This window comes from Hylobates moloch, unplaced genomic scaffold (genome assembly GCF_009828535.3).
Source record: "Hylobates moloch isolate HMO894 unplaced genomic scaffold, HMol_V3 SCAFFOLD_6, whole genome shotgun sequence".
In the NCBI taxonomy this organism is placed as follows: domain Eukaryota; kingdom Metazoa; phylum Chordata; class Mammalia; order Primates; family Hylobatidae; genus Hylobates; species Hylobates moloch.
This window is the reverse complement of record NW_026652281.1, coordinates 61,172,233-61,178,422: the sequence shown is the minus strand read 5'-3', so window position 1 is coordinate 61,178,422 and position 6,190 is coordinate 61,172,233.

The window sequence follows — 6,190 nt, the reverse complement described above, 5'->3', positions numbered from 1 at the left end:
GCAGAGCCCTTGCTCTTGTGGCCAAGTGAGTGGGCAATGAGACTAGAGAGAATTCTCACTGGACATAGGTATTTTCTGGGATCCAAAGTGTTGGTGTATTTGATTAGGAATTTTAAGTGTGGTATTTTTGTATATTTGGGGGATATGTTCTCAAAATAATCTCTGTGTCTCTTTGTCCAGGAAGCATAACCACAGTGAAGATAATAATAGCACACCATGTGAAGGGATTGGTTTACTTTATTAAAAAAAGGCCAATTTAAATCCATCTCTAAGTTTTAGTGCACAATAATCTATTTCTTAAACTTGAAGGAATTTCCACATGGTAATTTTAAAATGGAAAGAGAGAGTAAAAATGACTGTTTATAAAACCAAATCTATAAACTATTCTACAAAACCAGTGTATCGAACAGGTTTAAAATTAAAAGCTGCAGGAGGCTGTAAATTAGCCACAATACTGGCATGTTTTGCCACCCAGATAAACAAACTTTCAAAAAAAAAGACTTCACAAAATTCAACTCTATAAATTTAATAGAATTACAAAAAAAATCCCAATAATTCTTAGAAATAGCAGCTCACCATACCCTTCTACAACTTCATAGAAAGGTTTATTTTGATAATTTGAAGCTGTTTACATTTCAGAATAAAATGTTTTATCATTCTGACCTTTAAAATGTAAAACTTGACATAAAATTCTATTCTTATTGGTTATATTTTTATTTAGGAATCTTAGATTAAAATGAAATTATAGTTACATGTTCATGTGTGTCTTTTTCCCCATTAGGCTGTAAGAAATTTGAGGGGAAAAAATCATTATTTATTTATGTTTGCATGTTTCTAGGAACATTAATACAGTAATTTACACATTGTAAGTGTTAAAATATCTTATAAAATACTTATTTTTTCAGTAAATTTGACTACTTCAATGAAAATCAAAATATATGGAATAATTCAAATGTAAAGAATTATTCTGAAATGTTTTGAAACATATAGTCTGTGTTACAAAAGGAGATTGAATTTCATTAAAAAGTATTTATAGGTTAATTGGCAATATTCAAATGTCAGGTGATGGTATTGGTGAGTATATAAGTAGCAATCCCACACAATTGATGTGTGGATAGGTAACTAAGTACTTAACTGTTCAAGAATAAGCAAAACCCCTCTCTAACCTTCAATACAGACTAATGGAGTTGGCCATAATTTTAAGAATAAGCAGACTTCTTGACTTGCAGGGAAAGAGAAAATTTTTGGTTTGAATCATAAAACAGATCGCTGAATTAGCCCAGTTTATGCATTTTGGAGAATAGGGATTAGAAGAAAATTGGAACAAAAAAGAGAATAGATTCCTTTAGATGACAAGGAGAAGGAGCATAACAAGTAAAGATTACACTCAAACAGCTGCTCAGGCATCTAGACCCAAAGTCACAAAATACGTATCACTATAAGCCCGATACTATACAGAGTTTTTTAATGAAGTTACATATTTAATCCTCAAAGTCTCATGAATTAGACTTTATTAATCTGTCCCTTTTACAGATGATGGAGTTGAATCTTAGGTTAAATAACTTGCCCAAGCTCATGAATCTGAAACAAAATACACATCCATATAAAGTCTATTCTCTCTTGATTCATTACCACCAAGAGAAAAGTTATAATGAAGAGGATGTTTCAGAGTAGGATAATTACTGTGTTCCTAAGAGGTAGCCCCAGCAATCCTCAGTTTGTATTATAGAAACAAACATGGGGAACCTGTACATCTACCACCCAGTTTATACCTGTAGTGACATTAGAAATGGATACCATCATTCATGTTTGAATATTTGTCAGATGTGAAATTCAATACCAGTACTTAAAATTTGCAGATTTATAGTTATTCCCAATAGCTTTTTGTCCTTTTTAAATTTCAATTTTATTTTAGTGGATTTTTTTCATAACTTCATTAGCACAATTTACCCTCCAAAGTACAGACAAAGAACTCTAAGTTTTAAGACCCAAAGTGACCAAAGTGAATGAATCAATAAAAATATTAACTTGGATACTATTGGCAGTGGATAAGGACAGTTTAGAATTTGGAAGACAAGGTCTTTATATTGGGAAAGACAAGCCCTCAGTAATGGAAGACAGAGAAAAGAAGAGAACTAATTTATGGTCACTTAGTAATTCACTTGATATATATTAAGTTAATTCCCATTATTAAGTGCCAGGAACTATGCTAAGAACCTTTCATACAAATATGAAAAAGACAAGACTTCTGCCCTTCCACAGCTCCTGATCTAGAGGAGGAAACCGGGTTTTCTTATCATTCGGTGGAGTTGTGGGGCTCAGAGGAGGGAGAACCAAATCAGCAACTGGTGAGGTTTGGGTGAAGGATGTCAAGACTGGCTGCCCAGAAAACCAGATTCTAAGCTTCAGTATTTAAAAGTGAGTAGGAATTGTTATACCAAGTAATAATAACAGTAAGATCATAAATAATAGTGAAATTATGCCAAAAATGAGAAAATGTCATTGACTCAAAAACAAAAAAGGCATTCCTAATTGCTAGAGGTAAAGGTGTGATTGGGAAATTAGAGAAAAGGCAAAAACTACAGAGTCAGAAAGGGACAGATCATAACTAGCCTAATATCCTTCACCAACAATTTTGGAACTTTATACTTAAGGAGGTAGGGTGATAGTAAAGAACTCTAAAATAATATTTTCATGAGTTTATAAAACAACAAGGAGAATGCTTTGACATCATGTTAAGTAAAATGGTAAAGTAAAATTACGTGCATATATAAATTATAAATATGATGTTTTCAATATTGTCAAAAACAAAAGTCAAAAAAGATTGAACAAAAGGAAAATACATCAAAATAATGAGTGATTTTAGGTGGTAGGATTATGGTTAAATTAATTTAATAAACATGTATTATGTATATTTAAATTTCATTTCTAAAAAATTTAAAGCTTCACTGCTCTCTTTGTAAAGAGCCGAAAACTACAAAGAGTGTTATGTCTCTTTTATTTTATTGTAAATATGTGTTAAAATTTAATATTGCTACTCTGGAATAATGTATCTTAAAAAGCAGTCCTTATTCACTACAAATTCACAGTGAATTTAGTGTTGTGTTTGAAACATGAATTTCCTATTCCCAATGTTGTTTTCCTTCAAAAGACACAGGAATTGGACTAGCATCATTATTTCTGGAGAAAGACAAGTCTGGTTTATAGAACTAAAAGGCCATGCTCAAGCTAACATAGGTTTATTTCCAGATGTCTGTTCTCTAACAAATTGCTTAATATTCCTGGAAAAGGGTGATCATAATGATGGCCCACAGATGTGTGGAGGTTGTACTGGGTGTGGTAACAGAAACAGGATGTGTGGCCAAACTTCAGCTCAATTAATTGTAGTTAATTATATACCATTAGCACTCACATCTGAAAAATGGTTGAAAGCATAGATGTCATTCTTACATACTTGGAGAATTTTTCCCCCAGGTTCATCATCCTCTAAATGATGTTTTTCCCCAGTGATGTTTTCTAGTATGTCAAGATTTAAGCGTCTCTGCTTCTTTTCTGCCCATTTATGTGAGCTTGTAAGATCTTTCAGTGACGATTCCACCATACTTCCATTTCCTTGCCTGGAACCGGTGACTCATCTAAAATTTTGCAAATTGTATCCCAAACATAACATCCGTAAATATTCATGGCAATTTATGGATATAAGGAAATTAGGAAATTCCTTGACTATGTGGCTGCTTGTTCCATGTCCACATATGCATACTACACCGGAGCTAGTCTTGACAAATTTGTAGAGTGGTCACAATTCTGATGTTTAACTTTTAAGCATTCATGACAAAGAAGAAAGAAAAAAATATTTGTTTATATGAATCATTCTTCTGTCCCAAACTTACCTATGATGTCTGGTCTCATTCAGAATTAAAGGCAAAGCACATGTATCTACAAGACAATGTAGTCTCATGCTCCATACCCTCACTGACTTCAGCTTCTATGGCTCTCCGTCTTAGCTTGGTTCCAGATATACTGACCATCTTGCTATCTCTTGTACGTGTCAGGGCTTTACAGTTGCTATTTCCTTCTTTCTGCAGCACTCTTCCCCAGATCCCTACATGGCTCACTCCCTTGTCTCCTTTAAGTCTGTGGTTAAGTGTTAACTTATAAGTGAGTTCCTTCCTGCCTATCTAATTTAAAATAGTAAATATCCCCACCAATTCTCCCAAGGATTCCCCTTCTCATGCTTTACTTTTCTTACTGAACTTGTAACATCTGACATACTACATATTTTATGTGCTCGTTTATTTTCTTTCTTATTTAACTAGAATATAAACTCCATGAGAGCAGGGATTTGTGTGGGTTTTTCTCATTGCTATATAGCCAGCATGTAGAACCATGTCATCACATACTATATGCTCAATAAATTGTTATGGCAAAAATACATTAATCAATTTAAGTTAGGGATATTATTTCAAAAAGCGTACTTGTTAAACCAGAATAAACTGGGTTTAATTGGAAAAAATAAATAGTACATTTATTTATAGTAAAAAGGTTATTTGTGATATCTCAGAGTAAATAGGGTCTCTCAATTATGAGAATAATTCATTAGGAAGAAGAAAGGTAGAATTGGAAACCAGTAGAAAATACTTCAATGTAACAAAACTAGTATAGGAAGCACCAGCTCAGACCTGGGCAGTAGAAGTTGTTGTCAGCAAAATTTGGTTTCAGGATTTTATTATTCAAGGCTTCGGGGAGTAGGAGCAGGTAGTATTTTTCCTTCTAGTTAGAGGACTGTAGGCCAGTGACCATAAATATCACCATTCTGCTACCAATTTGGAACAGATGAACATAAATAAGATATATTTGACCCAGTTTGTCAAAAACTGCATTCTGTCTATATGAAGCAAGTCGAAGGAAGGCGTATGATTGTGGAGATCAATGCTATCTGAAACTAAGCAATTCTAACTATTGTCTAAGAATTGGAGTGCAATGCTATCATAGAGGCATTGAGAAGCTCAGGATGGTAGTTATTTCCAGGGTCATGACCCATGATTCCATGAAATGGAAATGCCACCCCTTAGCTAGGATTGTGAGAATGGGCACTTTGTAAGCACTAAGCACACCAAAAAGCCATCCTCAATGATATGGAAAGTAAGGCTTTTCTGGAAATGTTCTGGTAACAAGTGAGATTGCAGAAAATTTCAAGAGGAATGGGGCTTTCTAGATCCTATGAGCAAATATGCTTGCTTAACTATAGAGTTCTCTTTCCTTTTATAGAGGAGCTTGGGAAACAGGCAAATTTCTAGGTGGAGTGTCATGCCAAGCACAGGCAGTATATGACTTTAAAGGGGAGTTGATACAGGGTCAACTTACTGTTCTGTGGATCCCATCATAGGAAACAAGAATGGGAAGAAATATTATTTTATGGAAACAGGGGCATACCATTCTCAAAGGGACAAAACCTTGGCAATCAGCACTGACTTTCAAGACTATAAATCAGAGACTGAAGCCTCAGGATAGAGAATAATGTTGATACTCTCACCACACCCATTTCCTCATGCTTCAGAGACAGCTGTTCATTCTCATTCCCCAGTTACGCAAATTTTTAAGAGATTTCTTCCAGTTTTGGAGAGCTCTGCCTGAAACAGTTTCTCATACTAGGTCTACATGTCATAGGGATTGAGTAGCCTGAAAGAGTGTCCATAAGATATTAGACGATATGTTTTTATCTTTTCCAGAACATGACCTATGGAAAGAGTTTATGGGCAACTTTCCTTTCCAGCCACAGAAAATATTTTGCTGAAGGAAATGTGTAACCTGATGAAAATATTGATTTTGAAAACATAATATGGTTTGCAACTACTTAAGTCATCCTTGGTATAAGCATTTACCAAGATAAATGGTTCTTTGTTTCTAGGAAATTATCTTGATGGGCCACAAGAGACTTTTTTATCGTACAAGATAATGGGGGCTCCCAAGATAATCTAGATAGATAAATCCTAGTGTGGGAAACTGAGTGAAATCTCTCTTGTGAAATAGAGTAACAGGAATTTTTTAATTATTTACTAACAACTACAAAATGGTAGCTGGCAAATGGGGTGAGAACCTTGTAAAAAGAAAGGGAATCAATCTTCACAGACAGTTGGACAGACCTTTGCTGTCCAACATGATAGCCACTAGTCACATGACTAAATTTACA